At 37.5% G+C, this 16,752-nt stretch overlaps 1 pseudogene; it reads left to right on the top strand.

Moving 5' to 3' along the window:
* Positions 1 to 16,752, top strand: part of LOC108698985 — a 42,951-nt pseudogene that overhangs the window by 15,861 nt on the left and 10,338 nt on the right.

Consider the following 16,752-nt stretch of genomic DNA (forward strand, 5'->3'; position numbering starts at 1 on the left):
CTCATTCCAGCAGGAGTAAGTAATTTGTAAAGCACAATGACGGGCACCATGGTTGTGTTGTTTGCAATAAGGTAAATATGTGTTTTGGTTTTTTTCCCCATAAATGCAATAGTTCGTCTTTAATGTGGAGTGTAAATGGGAATGAGTGTTTCAAAGAATTTTTTATAACTTGTTTAATACATTTTTTTTTAAATTTAAAATTTGCAGAAATGAAGATGGGGTGGAATCTAGGTGCCAGATCACTGGTGAGTTTCTGCAATTACTGGCATTACTGTTGACACTGCTGCTCTAATAGAGCAGCTTCCGCCTGCATTTTTTTACAATTTGTAGGAAAGAGAATGTCTGGAAAGTAAATAGTGTCCTCTCTATAATGCCAACCCTGTTTGCTGCATGGTAATGATCTCAATAAATAGACCTCAAATTGAACGATCTTATCTATGGAGTAAGGTAATATAAAATCATTACAAGAGCTTGATTTAAAGGAACAGTTCAGTGTAAAAATAAAAACTGGGTAAATAGGCTGTGTAAAATAAAAAATGTTTCTAATATAGTTAGTATTAGAATATAGTAATCTATAAAGGCTGGAGTGACGGGATGTCGAACAGAACACTACTTCCTGAGTTTCAGTTCTCGAACCCCCCCTCATGGGGGGCTATATGGGACATAACTGTTCAGTGAGTTTGCAATTGATCCTCCAGATTCAGCTCAGTTTCAAAAGCAAAACGTTATGACCCATGTGGCCCTTCCTAAAGTCTCTGATTGGTTACTACCTGGAAACCAATCAGTGGAAACCTAAAGAGCTGCAAAGCAGGAAGTAGTATTCTGGCTATTATGTTACACATCCAGTCAATCCAGCTTTTATAGATGACATTTTTGGCTAACTAACTATATTAGAAACATTTTTATTTTGCACAGCCTATCTATTTACCCAGATTTTATATTTACACTGAACAATTCCTTTAAGCCTGCAAGGCTGACATTTGTGCTTCTGTAAATTTCATGTTCTTAATAAATAAAAAATCCTTTTGTATAGCACCGTTATGTTGCAGCGTAATGTTTTTACATAGTACAATGCTGTTATGTTTTGTGTTTGCGGACTGTAGACACTGAATTATGTGCAAATGCATCCTTGGTCTGTTTGCATACAGTTTTCATGGGATGTTAGCAGTAACATTATTGCACATATGTGCTACATCAAAGCTCTGTGATTGCTATGGAATGAAAGTGCTCTTTATAAGGAGCGCCATTCTTTTATATCTAGTCAAGTGAGACTGTAGCCTCTGCTAGTCCATCTCTCATCCACAGTGTTCACACAATGGTGAGCTGCTCTCCAGCTTTTTATTTCTGTATACCAATGAATTTGTACTGGGCTGTCTTCTGGAAACCATCCTACATATGGAAAAAACATTGCATAAAAGATTGAAGATCTAACCCCTTAAAAAGCTTGCCCCTAGGTTGTATCTGCACAGAGGGGTAATGCTCCTGTATCCAGTTGCTGAACTAAGCCCACACCAAGTTTAAACTTGATTAATAAAATCAGCGTTAATATTGCAAATATCACTATACAGGTTGGGATCCGTTATTCAGAAAGTTCAGAATTACAGAATACCAGTCTCCCATAGACTCCATTTTATGCAAATAATCCAAATTTTAAAAATGGTTTCCTTTTTCAGTACCTTGTACTTGATACAAACTAAGATATAATGAATTTTTATTAAACAAAAAAAAAACAGCCTATTGGATTTATTTAATGTTTACATGATTTTCTACTAGACTTATAGGATAAGTAAACCTTAAAAATAAGTGAATGTAAAATTGAAGAGGGGGCTATTCTAAGAACTTTTGCAATTCATTATTTATTTATTTTTTTAATTCCAAGATATTTAAGGATACATTTACTATTAACATTAATGAAATTTGTTACAACAGCGCCACTTGCTGGTCATTTTCCGCCCAGTCTGACCACCAAGTAGTCAAGGAAGTTGTCAGAGGCTTCTTTGATGTTCTTCTGGTTAGGAAAGATTTGAGAAAGACTTCTTTTTTTCCCCTTAAGTAGAAGAACATCAGAGCAGCCTCTTTCTTTCTCCTGACAACTTCTTTGACTACTTGGTGGTCAGACTTAGTCGGAAAATGACTAGCCACCTGTGCTGTTGTAACAAAATTTATTCATGTTAACAGTAAATGTATCCTTAAATATCTTAGGATTAAATAAATAAATAAATAATGAATGTACATTGCAAAAGTTCTTAGAATAGCCCCCTCGTCAATTTTACATTCACTTATTTTTAAGGTTTACTTATCTTTTAAGGTACGAAGATCCAAATTACAGAAAGATCCATTATCTGGAAAACCCCAGGTCCCCAGCATTCTGCATAACCGGTCCCATAGGGGAGTAATTCACGACAAAAACAGCAGGTCCCATACCTGTATTATGTTATTGTTTCTGTTGATTTATAACATAAAAGGCAAGGGACCATGTGGTTTTTCCCTAAGTAGGTTATCTTTACTAGCTTTTTGACCTCCTGCGGTGGTAGGAATGCTTTCTCAGCTGAAAACAAAAACATAAACATAAAGTTTATAATTACAAAATTATCCCCGTCCCTCTCTTCAGGAATTTGGATTCAGTGCTGCAAAACTGCTAAGGTATCTGTCTGAAATTACGAGGATGAAATCTGTAAAGGTTGAGGCTTCTGTAGACCAGGAACAGGGAATGAAATTCACAAGCAGTTTATTTGGTCAGAGAAACTTGTGAGTTCTTGCATTTTAGTTATGGGGGGGTCTTGCTATTGTGTTAATCTCGAGTCACTGACCACTGAGGGTTTTTTTTGTTGTTTTTTTGCCCCTGTGCTTGTGTGAGGCTCTAAATGAATATGCCTAGAGCAGCAACGGTGCGATGCTATAAATGAATATGCCTAGAGAAGCAATTATTCATGTATTTAAGCAAAAAGTAAACCTGGAGCTCAAAGCACTGTGTTCCGCAGTTTTGGAGACCAGCACATTTAACAGCATGACATAATCAAAAACCATTTGTTTTTTTATTTGTAGGAATGGATACACTGCTTCATGGCCGTATACAAATTTCAGCTCCCCAATCAGAGGTACTACTGTGAAGTTTGCTTTTTTTTTTTTTTAATTTTGTGTTCATTTCCATCAATAGCCCTCTTATATAATCAGTCAAACCTCACTTTGTGCTTGATTATATGTCACCCCTAAGCTTAGCTTTTCAGCATGCATGTCTAAGATGGTGAGCCTGGCCATTGAAGGCCTGGATCATTACGGATATAAAGATTCTGAACCTTTAGTCTTGTGCAGTAAGTTCAATATATAAAATACAGCATTTCTACCCATATTTATTTTTAGCATTTAGTTCTTCTATACTAATATAATGACAAAACTATACATATAAAATGTAACGTTTTTTTCCCTGTGGTTGCTTTCTGCTTAATTTTTGTTCATGAGTTTAGAATATTTTACATAAGGCTTTCATTTAACATGTACTTTTTATTTTATAGTTGGACTGTGTGGATAACGAGAAGACCTTTTTCTTCTCCTGTGATAATGATATGGAAATGACCGCTAGCAACACCATACACATCGATGCTTTCCTTGAAGAGAATACGAACAAAATTGATGTTAATTCATTTTTAGCAAGTTTGAAATCCCAGGGTGAGGACTCCTACCAGAACATCAAGTTAAAACCTTCAACGAGCATAGATTTTCATTCATCGACAGAATCTGCAGTCCAGCCAAAGATGAATTTTAAGGACTTCTTGACTGGTTTAAACACTGAAAAACAGACTGTTCATCCTTTTCAGGAAAGTGACAAAGAAAACTTGTTTCCCTTTAGGATTTCTAAAGAAAACTCTCTCCCTGGCAGTGACCTATTTTCTACATTTACTCAAAGGCAGACAGAAAAGAAAAATCATACTCTGGTTTTTACTGAACATGATGGTGGACTCGATATGACAAAATGCCATACAACCAATATTACTGCTTTTCTTCCATTGACAACAGAGGAATTTCCAAATAATTTTGAACAAAACACCGTAAGCATTTCTACAGCTCCTTCAAGTCATGACCATTTGCAAGATGGCTTTCAATTAAATAAATTGCAATCTGTATCCAAAATCCAAACAGTCCTTTTTGAAGATGACATGGATATAACACAAAGTCATAGCATTTGCTTAGATAATGTACTCCGCAAAACCAGCGGGAATCCTCAGGCACCGACTAAAGGAATGGGTGTTTACCCTGCTGATAAGACTGTTGTTTTTACAGATTCAAATTAAATGGAGTTTACACAGAATCACACTGTTGCAATAAACACCAATACTACAGCAGGGTACTCTTTTTGGCAAAAGAAAAACCTTTTGGTTACTAAACATAAATTTGTTTCTCCAGATGACCGCATGGATCTCACAAAAAGCCATACAGTAGCTATTGATGGAAAAAGTATGGAGAGCTCATGTGCACCTACATCTACCTCTTTGCCAGTTGCAGTGGGCAATATTAATGGCATCAGTGATTCAACTTATTTCAGTAAGTCAATACCTAGGCAAAACCAAGATCCTTCCTCCCCTTTTCATTTAGCAGTTGAAAAGACCATGACACTTGATGATGAAGATATGGATTTAAACACTAGCAATACAGCTCATATTATGTTTGGATTGGACCCAAACACCTCTGTGCGCAGAAAATCTATACCTGTTGTGCCAACTAGCCATCTCTTTATCATGAATGATAAGACCATTGTCTCAAACCAAGATATGGACCTCACACAATGTGCAGCTAATGTGCTTAATACAGACTCCTGCTATGAATTGCAAAGTTCAAATGAAATATGTAGAAGTAACTGTTCAGAACCAAAAATAAAGTCTTTGAATGTTAGCAAGTCTAGTTTCTTGCCTAAACCAACCCTTTCATCTGACCAGCACAAATCATCTAATTTTAAAGAAGATCAACATTTTATTACCACCGTCTCCATTTCTAAAAGTATACCATCTGCTGTAGCTGATAAAACTCTCTTGTTCTTGTGTGACCAGGATGATATGGAGATTACAAAATCGCACACTGTTGCTATTGATACGTTTTTGCAAGAGCCTAACCTTACAAAAATACCAGAAAATGTTCCTAAGGATAAAACGGTAAAACCTGCAGGTTTAAGGCGATCTTCATTTTCCAAACATGTTTTATTTCCAAAGGCCAGTGATGACACAGAACTTACAAAAGGCCACGTTGTTAATGAAAAGCTCTGGCAAAAAGCAAAGCAACCTTGCCAGATATCCTCTGATCACCAGGATCACAAGGCACACTTTTTTGGCAAAAATAATGCAGATACTAAAGTCTCGGCAACGCAAGCAGTGGAAGATGATATGCCAATGGGAGGCTTGAATACAAATTTTAAAAGTATAGTTGGTACATTTCCTTCTGGTCATAATAATAAGAGCCATGGAAAATATGGACATCACTAAAAGTGCTTTCAAAGATAGGGACATATTTCCAGGAGAGGAGGAGAAAACTAGTATTACTGCTCGAGATAAGACCATTTTATTTTCATGTGAAGAGGAGGATATGGACATGACAAGGTCACATACCGTTACTATTGATAGGAAAGACCTGTGCAAAGGTTCCAAAAATGCTCTAAATATGCATATAACAAACAATGTTTCTACATTTTCTTCTGAACAAGACTTCAAAGAGTCACATGCTCTTATAAAGGGGAACAAAGTCTCTGGGACTGATGGATGTTTAAAGCTGGCTAGTAATAGAAAAAGCACAGGTGAGGCTATCACAGACTGTGTGCCAAATCCTGGATCACATATACACTCAGTTAATGTTCCCCTATCTGAAGAAAAGTCTATGTTTTCACCCAGTAAGGACTACATGGACTTTACACAGTCCCGCACAGTGGCTATTGAGTGAAGAACTGGAAACTACTAAAACTACTTCACAGGAATTTGATTTATATCAGTTAAAATCTGATGTGATTGTTGAAGATGACATGGAGCTTACCAAAAGCCACACAATGGTTATTAGTGCAAAATGTCCAGATCAGCTTCGCAATCAATCCATTGCTGTTAAAATTAATACTGAGGCTGGTTTTGGAAAAGATGACATTATTACAAAGTCAAATACAGTATGTAACAATGAAATTCCTGAAATGTCCAAGGGGCTAGCAAAAACTTCTGTTCTAAGACAGGCAAGTGCACCTGGGCCAAAGAGATCTTGCTTTGCTAATGATAAGATCATACACCGAGAGGGTGACATGGAAATGACTACTGGCAACATTGGACTGATAATAAATTATGCAAATGTACCAAGAGTGAAAAGTGTGGGGTTAGATAAAACTTTGTATTTTCATGTGAGCGAGATAACATGGATTTAACCTTGTCTCATACCATAGCTATTGAAAGCAAAGGCCTCTGTGAGCTTAATCCAGATGTGAAAAATAAATCTGGCCATTACTTACAAGGAAAGTCTAAAATAGAATAAGGCTAGAAATGCTGTATTTTGTATACTAAATATAAACATGAACTTACTGCACCATAAGCCTAATCAAACAAATGATTTATGCTTTCAAAGTTGGCCACAGGGGGTCACCATCTTGTAACTTTGTTAAACATCTTTGCCTGACCCTGACCTTGCACATGCTCTGTGTGGTCTGTGCTGCTTAGGGATCATCATAAACAAAGCTGCTTGAATTCTGCATGGCTGGTAAGTAAGGCAGGGGCTCCCCCTGCTGTTCATAAGTAGGATTGTTTCCATGCTCAGCAGTTAGGGACCGTCTGACAATTCCTATCCACAGCAGTAAATGAAGGCAGAATTTCACTGCACACAGTCAGGTTTCTTATAAAAACGGTACACATTTTTTGATTAAAGTATATTGGAGATAGGTTTCTTTTTCATTAAAGAAAGTAAAAATGGGATTTTATTTTTTTGCCTTTCCTTGTCCTTTAAGCAAACGCCATTACCTCTGAACAAAACTGTCCACACGGTAGAAGATGATATGGAACTTACCAAAAGCCACACTATGGTCATAAATGAACAACCAGTTGGGCTTTACAACCAGTCCGATACCGTAAATAAAGGTAATTCTGATGACCTGGACATTACAAAGTCAAATACAGTATTTGTCAATGAAATTCCTGAAATATCCAAGGAGCTAGCAAAACCTTCTGTTCTAAGATGTAAAAGTGCATCTGGGCCAAAGAGATCTTTCTTTGCTAATGATAAGACCATACACCTAGAGGGTGACATGGAAATGACTACTGGCAACATTGGACTGTTAATAAATGATGCAAATGTACCAAGAGTGAAAAGTGTGGGGTTAGATAAAACTGGTTTTTTTCATGTGAGCAAGATAACATGGATTTAACCTTGTCTCATACCATAGCTATTGAAAGCAAAAGCCTCTGTAATCCAGATGTGAATAATAAATATGCCCATTACTCTAAGCAAACACCATTACCCCTGAATAAAACTGTCCAAATGGTAGAAGATGATATGGAATTTACCAAAAGCCACACTATGGTCATCAATGAACAAGCAGTTGGGCTTTACAACCAGTCAGATCCTGTAAATGAAAGTAATTATGATGACATTACAAAGTCAAATACAGAGTTTATTAAAGAAACAGAAATATGTAAAGGGCAAGTAGACCTTTCTGTGCGCCTGGATTGAGAAGACCTTACTTTTCTGATAAGACGGTACATTTAGAAGGTGTTATGGAAATGACAGCTGCAAATGTTGGGCTAGTTATTAATGACACACATGTCCCAGTACAAAGAAAATCCTTAGGGCCTTGTCATGATAAGACTCTAGTGTTTTCCTGTGAGCAAGAACACATGGACTTAACAGCGTCTCATACTATAGCTATTGAAAGCAAAGGCATTTGTGAGGTGGCAAATACACTCCATCCAAATGTGAATTGTTTAGAATACTCCTCTGTACCTGTGAATAAAAGTACTGTCATCTTGGAAGATGACATGGAACTCACAAAAAGCCACACAATGGTCATTAATAAGAATCAAATTCTGTTCGTAAAAGCAATAATGGTACTGGTTTTGATGACATGAACATCGCAAGGTCAGACACTGTATTTATTGATAATATGCCTGTAGCTGAACAATCTAAGAGGCAGTTAAATTGTTTTATGAAAAGACAAAGTGTTTGTTTAAAGGGGCCTGAAATTGCTTATGATCAATCTGTGCATTTAGATGCTAATATGGAGTTGACAACCGCAGGTACTGGTCTGTTGATCACTGACTCAAATGCACCAGCTACAGGAACTACCTTGGCAGCGTGTAATAATAAGACTATGGTGTTTTCATACGAGCAAGATAACATGGACTTCACAGTGTCGAACACCGTGACAATTGAAAGCAAAGGCCTTTATGAAGGTACCAAAACTCCTAATCCGAGCAGTAAGAGAACTTTGGGTGGCTTGAAGCACCCATCTGTGCTTGCGAATAAAACTTTTACTATGTTTGCTGAGGATATGGAAATGACAAAAAGCCACACAATGGTTATTGAACAGAAAACCCCATTGTTAGATGTGTGTGATCAGTCTACTGACAAACAAAGCCTTGTTAATGAAATATTTGAAGCAGATGTCATGGATATTACAAAGGCAAATACAGTTTTTATTGACAATCGCTCAGATGGCCTCTGTAAAACATCACTCGGCTCAAGAAAACCAGATTTGCCTTCGTCACAACAGTCGTGTTTCACAAATGAACCTTTACATGGTTATACAGTGGCAAGAATGAGTGGGGAAAATGGATGGTCATCTAATGCTTTTCAGATATATGACAGAGGTGACACAGATATAGCTATGTCTCACACTGCTGTAACTGAAAAATCTGCCCTGAATAAGAAAACCTCAAATTCAAATGCAGACAGATTTAAAAAAGACCGTGATCACTGTTCTGCCCCTGCATGTAAAACTATTTTTTTCTCAACATTGGGAGATGATATGGATCTTTCTAAAAGCCACACCATGGTTATTGATGGGAGAAACATTTTAAAAGGAGATGATCTGTCCTCCAGACATCAAGGACAAATAATGGCAAATGGGTACAAAAGTGTTGCTTTTTCTAGTGATGACATGGATTTTACACGGTCTCCCTCTGCAAGACTTGAAAAAGGCATTTTTGATGTAGCCCAGCAGGAAGAAATTAATATCTTTTCTAAGTCCAAAAAGGGGAACATTTTAGACTTAGAGAGGCCTTTTCTTAACAAGCATACAACAGTCAATGTTTTCATGCATGAAGGTGATGTGGAATTAACAAAATCTCATACAGTGGCAATTGAACTGGACAACCAATGCCCTTCTACTGCTTTAAGTAAGCAAGCTATGGAACCAGAAACCTATATGGGGAAAAGCATGAAGTCCCTTGTGAACAGTGGGTGTGTAATGTCTGACGCAAAAGTGGACATGGGCAACATAATATGCGCATCAACTACATACAGTGTTGGAGAAGATAAAACTCTGTGTAACCTCAATGAGATGGGTATGAAAAGATCTAACACCGTTGCAATAGAAAACAAAATGGAAGACCTACAAAACCCGGTTGCTACTGACAATAAGAATTATATGGCTGAAAACCCAGAGAGTTTGGTAATTTCTTTATCCACCAGCAACCCCAAAGTTTTTGTTCCAGATATGGTTGAAAAAAATTCAAATGGAAAGGTTTTCTGTGAAGTTGCAAATAAATCTACTCGTGTTGATCAGCAGGTAACTCAAGTTGTTGAAATCAATGAAAATCAGTCTGCAGGCTTTGGTTGTGATACAAATAATTGCACCAGTGTCTCTTCTGTAGAACACACGGACCATATTACACAAGTTTGTGGAAAAAATTATGGTCCTGTTCTGAAAGATGAAGTCTGCCTTCCATATAAAGATACAGTAGATCATAAAACCACAAAAAAAGCAAGACCAAAATCAAAGAGGGTATCGTTTATGCTACCAGAACCTGAAACAGGGTCTTGTTTTCCCAAGGCTAATGTTTTAGAATTAGCAACTAAACCTGACGCTGAAGTTAACTTAGATGAGTGTAACCTAAAGCAAAATTTTTCTGTGGCAATCCTGGGAATGAATGCTGATCAAGAAGGTGTGACCATGTCCATGGCCGAGTGTTATGATGCTAATGATGGTCTTGCTCAAGGTTCATTAGTCCACTGTAAACCCAAAGGACAAAATACAAGTTCAAGGAATTTGGAGCAGGAAGACCAAGATACTTTATCATGTGAAAGAACAGTGCTCAAGTCCAGTAACTTAGTGGATTTCTCAGAGGCAGATAAAATGAGACGCAGAAGTATTGCCGATATTCAGTCAAAGATAAAAAGTTTAAATCGGAACTCTAAATCCTTTCCAGATTCCCAGACTGCTCCAGTTTCTTTCCTTGTTGACCATCTCTCCACTGCATTGCAAGCACCTTCTGAAGGTTTAACCAAAAAAACAGAACAGGTTTTAGAAGATCCAGAATTATCTGAATCCAAGTTGTCCATTGATGAGAAACCAAAAATTCTCAAGCTGCTGATGATGACGGAGAAACCTTTTTGAAAGAAACAAGTTTGCCAAACAAGTTTTCGGTCAAAATCTTTCAGCCCAAGTTACCCCAAAAAGCAAGTCTTAATAAATGCAATGTACAAAAGTCACCATCTGCCTCTGAAGCATATGTAAAACCAGAGCAAAACTCGTTGACTCTTTTCAAAGCACTGACCAACTGCAACACGTCTCCGTGTATAGATGAAGATATTCTTCCTCTTAGCCCTGATGACAAAGGCCAAGATGGGATATTTCCTTATGAAGTACCAGAAGGTGCCTGGGAGGAGTTGTGTGAAAAAGAGGCACTCCATTGCAATGTGGAACAGGGTATACCCGGATTGCAAGATGGCCTAAACGAAAAAAAGTGGAACCGTGAGCCTGAAGAAAACATTGAGTTTCAAAGAGAGAAACGTGGACGAACTGAAGACCTACTGAACCGTGATAAATCCAAGGTGAGCTTTCTGTTCACTATTCTGAATATTTAATGTTAGGATTTAATATATAGGTACCTTGTACATTACAGTTAATAGTTCTCTGTAATACTTTGTAGGATATTAATGTAGCGCATAACCAAATATATTGCTAGTATAATTGTGAAATCCATGCCTAGATCTTATGCATTCTACTGCAACTAAAATGAAATAGACTTCAGGAGCTTTTGTGGACTGCCAGGCGTCAAAATTGGTCTCTTTGTAATTTGATTAAAATTCTTATAACTTCATATTGTTTTTGGTCTGTGGTATACGTCAATATTTTGTGTTGAGTAACCTTGTACTTTCTTTTAGGCTTCAGCGACGATCGCTAGCCCTGATGAATATCATTTAAGTGAGCTTTCATCTCTCCTAACAAAAACCATAGAGCAGAGCAACTTCTCAGGACTCCCGAGGAGATGGGATGCCCATGGAGCTGAGCAGCAGTAAGCGTATCATATGCCTAATATCTTTCATAACCACCTCAACGGTCTTAATTAAGCAAAATATAATCAAGTGATTTTCCCCCCCATATGCATCTCTTTATTGTTATACTAGAGGAGGTCACATTGATTACTGCTTAGAATGTTATCTGTTACTTTGGCTTAATTATCCATAAGTAGGGAGGCAGTCAGGTAGAATTTAACATTGTAGGCCAAAAAGAGGCATATTGGGATGGGCTATTCACTGAAAACTACAAAATGAAGACCAGTTGAAACATTTACTAGTCCCCTTATAACATACTAAAAGCTAAACTTCCCCTTTAATATGTTTGCATTGAAAAATGTTTTGCTTTTATTTATTAAGGATGCATGTGCTGATCATTTTTACGTTCAGCTTAATATACAATACTGTGCAAAAGAATCACATGATCGAGTCCAAACCCTTATTTTCATGTTCAGATTTATATCGAATGGTCAAAATTGTCTGTGGACAAAAACAAAATTGTTGCCTTCAGTAGTATGTTGCTTTAACTCAGTGATAGTTGTCGCATTTCTTTTGCGTAAGTGCAGCATTTTGTGCATATAGAGGTATTTGGCAATAATGCTTTCTTTGCCCTTTTCACCAGTACCAATAGAAATTGTTGATAGATTAAAAACTCACAGCAGCACGATATTGCATTTTCAAAGCACCACACTGATTAGTAACATTCTTGAGGCTGCAAGGCTGTAAAATGCCCCTAAAAGTAAGTTGACCCCCAGAAAACTATATACATGCTGATACTTCAAAATGGGTAAATACTGGATGTATTTTAGCAAACGGCAAAGCTTTGGTTATCCACAGCAACCAATGAGTGATTTTATTTAGATATTTACAGGCAGCAGACCAATGAAATGGTTTCTCTGGGTTACTGTGTACGGTCTTGTTAAATGAATCCTAAAATGTATGTTTAGTTTTGAATACCAATGTGTTTGCACAGCCCAATACATATTAAATACCAAAACAAATCGCACAGTTCTTTATTATGTTTTCTCTTCTTTCTACAGGCCAGCAGTGCAGTCAGATGGAGTCACAGTTGTCATGGGATACGGGGTGTGAGCAAAGCCTTTGGGAGGTAAGGAATGGAAAACGTAACTGTATGTGAAGAATGCAACATGAAAACGCAAGTGAAATCAAGACAACCTTTCTTTTTTTACCTCTGCAATATATATATATATATATATATATATATATATATATATATATATATATATATATATATATATATATATATATATATATATATATATATATACACACAAATACAAGAGTCCTCTGCACTCAACCCATTATCAATATATTTAAGACATTGAGACATTTTGTGCATACTGCTACTGAAAATTGCCTTACCCTTTAAACAAAACAGGGATTGTTTGTCCATATATTGCAATATATTTAAGCTGGCCAACTACGTCAAACTCATCCCATATCTGGCCAGTCCTATGCTCAATTTTATCTGATTCATTAAGAATTCTATTGCTTCATTATACATTTTACAAAGGGACTTGGTTTTACCTGCAACTTACTTGCTGATTTCAAAGTAAAACTCCCAAACTTGGCTGCCCTTTTTTTAGACACCAGTGGGATCACCTGACTATAGCTGGGAAGGGTGGGAGCTACAACATGGAGCTGGTCACTGCTCCTGTATAACTATAACAAACAAGGGAAAGTTGTGCTCACCACTAATCCTTTGTGATAGATTTGGCCAAATCCCCCGTGAAAGAAAGGAAAAAGTGGAAACTTTTTTTTTTTTTTAACTTCCTTGTTTTGTGATTTCACTTCCCGCACCTACTTTCCATATGCAAGTTTGTATTTGTTTCGGCAAGGCACAAGGATTCGGCCGAATCCTGTCTGAATCCCGAACCTTATCCTGAATTCCATGCATCCCTACTTGGTATCACTTTAACATGTATAAAACAAAAGAAGTGTGTGGCATTAGTGTTATTAGGCACTTTTGTGATCCATTTTTATTTTCGTCTAGAAATTCCAAGACGGTACCATTACTGTTAAGGAGTTTTTTATGCTGCTTAGGATTCGTATACTTATTCAGAAACCACGCTACAGCGAGCTTCCTGCAAACGTAAGTTTCCAGACTTTTCTCATTGTAATTTGTCTGTTGCCAGGATGAATTGCTGCCCCACATTAATGTTTCCTGAAGCTGCATTTCATCACATGTTGGATGGCTTTGTAATGAGTTGTGTCTTGAGTAAATTTTGCAACAATTCATATGGTTTGAATGGGTAAATATCATCTGAATTGGCTACAAACGAGATTCACATTACATCATGTAAATGAAACCAGTTCAGTGCACAGTCTCTTGCCAGATATTTGCTAGTGTTTGATTTCTGAACTCTTTGTTTCAATAAGATGAATATTGTGGATACATCTGAAATACAAAATCTTTGGCTCTGGGCTTTCCACAAATGTGTTTCTATATAGTGGTGTTCAAGGCAATTACAAACAGGTTCTCAAGTCTGTTGCACCAGGATCTGTTTGGCCATTTATTAGGATTTGTGTGACATTTGGTTTTTGTGCCGAGCCCTCAAATGTTCACCTTGGCTCAAAAGGGTAAGGGCACACACTAAGGGGCAGATTTACTTAGGGTCGAATATCGAGGGTTAATTAACCCTCGATATTCCACTGTCGAAGTTAAATCCTTCGGCTTCGAATATCGAAGTCGAAGGATTTACCGCAATTCGTTCGATCGAAAGAAAAACTGTTCGATGGAACGATTAAATCCTTTGAATCGAACGATTCGAAGGATTTTAATCCATCGATCGAACGATTTTTCTTCGACCAAATAAAGCTTGGAAAGCTTATGGGGACCTTCCCCATAGGCTAACATTGAGGTTCGGTAGGTTTTAGGTGGCTATCGAATGGTCGAATCGTTCGAGTTGAAGTAGCCAAAAAAAACTTCGAAATTCGAAGTTTTTTTTATTCTATTCCTTCACTCGAGCTAAGTAAATGTGCCCCTAAGATTCGGGTAGGTTTAGTCACCCAGCGACAAATCGCCCCTTCTTCGGGTGACTAATCTTCCTGAGAAGCCTTCCCGCCAGCTAGAATCGAAATTGCCCGGGGATGGCACTCGGATCGCTTCGGTCGCCCAAAGTTTCTTCATGAGGCATTTTCCTCGTGAGGCTTTTCAGCGAGATAAGGTGCCCGAAGAAGAGGCAATTTGGCGGTCGGTGACTAAATCTCCCCGATTCCTAGAGTGTGCCCTTACCCTAAAAGTGTTGAAAATGTGAACTAAGGCAAATCGATGAACCCCGTCTGTGATTGTGTGGGATACAATATGTGGCCCCTGTTCTTACTAGTGGTCTAATCAATTAACCCATGTGCGCCAAAATGGCACAGTAATGCAAAAATGTTAACAGATGTTAAAACCTTTGGATACATCTGGCTATTTTACCAGGTAAGGAGTCCACACCTTGCATTTCATGGGATGAGAAAGGTTTTTGCTTAGCCTGACTGTTACATCCATTACACTTTACATTTCTGGACTCCTGCAACATTTGATCCATGTTCCATGTCAGACCATCAGTTGGTTCATCAGGAGTGTGATCTTATAAATGAATCTCTAATGAAGGCGTGTTATGGTAATCCTTCTGTATGAACTGTGAAAATCAGCTACTTCTATTTGCAGCATCAAAATATATAAAATATCTTTATCTTACCTTCATTGTGATTGGTGCTGAGGGAAATAATATTGTGGGGTTTTTTCTTGTTTTGTTACCCCAGTACAGAGCAAACAAAGCTGCAACTATAGAAGACCTTGTGTTGGACCAGTACATTTATCAACCTAAATTACAAGTGTATAAAGAAGAATGCCATGCTCTGGGCCAGATCATACAGGAGTATGTTTTAGTCTTTCCTTATTGTTCATTGGCAATAGGTCTGAGATGACTGAATGTTGTTTTATTTTGATTAACTGTTCCATATTGCCAGTACTTTTTGGTGATGATTATTGTCCTTTATTAAGCAAAGCCTCATATTTGCCGTGCTTAAGAAATTGTTTATGATTTACATTAGTCCCTGCTCCAGTAGAGCTTACAGCTTAAGGATTCTGCCACAGTTTGGTTAGTGCCAATAGCCATTTAACCCATCCGTATATTTGGAGTGTGGGAGGAAACTATCGTACCCGGACAGAATTTCACAGAGATACAACAAACTTGCAAAAACAATCCAAGTTGGAACTGAACTCTGACCCTATGCAGTGCAAGGTAGCTGTGCTAACCCCTGAGCCACCATAGATAATAGTTTTTAAAAAATATTTGATTGCAGGATAAAGCAATGTCCAGTTGGTGCGTTGCTGGATATTTAGTATGATCACAGCATCATTTCTAACCCTTCCTTCTTTTTAGACTGAAGACATTTGCAGAAACTCAAGAGAAACCATTAATTCTAGTTAATATCCTCCTCTGGGCAGCTATGAGACTCAGAGGATGAGGTAGGAGTACTTTCTTCCTGCTTTTATGACCTCTTATTAAAAAAAAAATAGGCAAAACATGACAACCTGATGTGTCTTTTCTATTAATCAGATGATCTACTTTGGAGTAAAACTAAAGAGTCTGAAGTCCTTGTATTCCAAGAAAAGTAAAGTACTGGCTCACGAGAGGAAAGTGACGGTGTACAGCAAGCTGCTTCATGTAGCCAAGGTACATTTCTTTTTAAAGTCTTTATATTATTTTAATACAGTGAAGGGGCCAAGGTACATTTTTGTTAAGTATGCTGCTTGCTTGTGTAAGTGTTTTGGAGTCTTTTATTTATTGATGCACATTATAAAAGTACTTGCAAGAAATGTGGCAGTTTAGTATCCGTTCAGGTAGGGCTCGGAATGAAGCAGAAGGTACAATTGGTGGACAGCAAAAATACTAATGCTGAGGAAATGTGGTTTTGGAAAAATCGGGAACTGGCTTTTGACTTGTTTCATGTATAATGCAGGCTCAGTGTGAGCAGCTGCAGTCAAGATTAAATGAAGTGGATACATATCTTGAACATACAGATAAGTGTGTCTCTGAACTGGAAAGAGGTGAGTTTAATATCTAAGTGAGTTTCTTTCTGTCTTCTTGGATGTCTTGAATGCAACTGGAAGTCATTTATAGGAGAAGTAAATACCTTCCTTCAAGTTTAGGGATTCTTTTAGAATAAGCAATTTTGTAATATAAATGGTATTCAGTTTTTGTTTTGTTTTTTGGATACTGCTACAAGCTACAGTACCCCTTAGCCTCATTGGATAGCCGTACATAGCCAATA

The sequence above is a fragment of the Xenopus laevis genome, chromosome 8L (assembly GCF_017654675.1).
Source record: "Xenopus laevis strain J_2021 chromosome 8L, Xenopus_laevis_v10.1, whole genome shotgun sequence".
Classification (NCBI taxonomy): domain Eukaryota; kingdom Metazoa; phylum Chordata; class Amphibia; order Anura; family Pipidae; genus Xenopus; species Xenopus laevis.